Here is a 1,226-nt window from a genome sequence, read left to right on the forward strand (position 1 = left end):
GATACGGTTTGTACAAAGTCTGCCTGGTGAGGTGTCATTTCAAAAGTCTTGGTCTGTTGAACCTTAATATTGTGTTGGATTGTGTGTGTAGCATTGGCTGGGAAGTTTTGCTCTGTGTATGTTACTGAGATGAGGTTGGGAAATGCCCACCACCAGCCTTTCAGGTGTGACAATGGAGGAGCCAGACCCGCTGCTGGCCCATTAAAGGGATCCACACTCCCAAGGACTATCCCAGGAACCGTGTACAATGCAGACGTCTCCGAGATAGCACAGCGACAATGGGCACTGCTTGACTCACATCATAGCAAAGGGACTTCCTAGCAAATTGGAAGAAACTATGAAAGGGGGGTAGAGACATCATGAGTTGGCCTCTCTCCCCCATAACTCAACAGCTGGAAATACACCTGGATGACAAAACTGATTCAGAAATCAGAAGAGAATAATAATATAATAGTACATTCAAACCAAAGCCCCCAAACAGACTAGTAGTGGTTTTTCAGCAGAAAATTTTCAGTTTGGAGAATTTTGTTTTCTCAGTCAGACTTTGCCAAGGGAAGCAGAGAGAAAATGGTTGAGTTGCCTCCTTCAGAACAGCTTGGCGTAGACACTGGCTCTGGTTCATTGTTGTGGCCTTGCTCAGGTTGGGGGTATTTTAATTATTTGGGGAGGTCCCAGGGTGTTTGGGGGAGATTATGAGGCTGTTCCCTTTTGAGATAAAAACTAAGAAATGCAGGACTAGAGAATTTTTTTAGAAATATGGGATTTACACATTTTATTTGAAGCAAGGTGGGGTGGCAGCTGAGATTCTGAGAAGGTTTTTGTTTGCAAGAAGCAACACTGTTTGATCTGTCATTGTACCAAGGGGGGAAGAGGGTTGTCTATAAAGGAGGGTGTAGACTAAATGCATCCAATGAGGATGGGATTTGAACCCATGCGTGCAGAACACAATGGATTAGCAGTCCATCACCTTAACCACTCGGCCACCTCATCTGAGCTGCTAAGATGGGGACAGGAGGAGAAATCTAAGGCCAGCAGAGATAGGGCCACTAAGGAGTTTTTAAATACTAAGCATAAGCAGGGGCTGAATGAGCTCCCCCCTCACATCTAGTGAGGAGCTGGGGGAAGACTTCAGGAACAGGCCATGTTTGCACAGACACCCCTACTCTGCCTAGCTATGCAGCATGAGGGGGGGCCGCTTCCCCAAAATGACCAGTTTGGGATGGTGG

General features: G+C 46.4%; 1 non-coding gene across 1 annotated transcript; it reads right to left on the reverse strand.

The window, feature by feature from the left end:
* Positions 1–908: 908 nt before the first annotated feature.
* Positions 909–990, reverse strand: TRNAS-GCU. Its single transcript has one exon. It is a non-coding gene; the product is annotated as a tRNA-Ser (tRNA).
* Between the last annotated feature and the right edge of the window lie 236 nt (positions 991–1,226).

Source organism: Mauremys reevesii, linkage group 14 (genome assembly GCF_016161935.1).
Source record: "Mauremys reevesii isolate NIE-2019 linkage group 14, ASM1616193v1, whole genome shotgun sequence".
NCBI lineage: Eukaryota > Metazoa > Chordata > Testudines > Geoemydidae > Mauremys > Mauremys reevesii.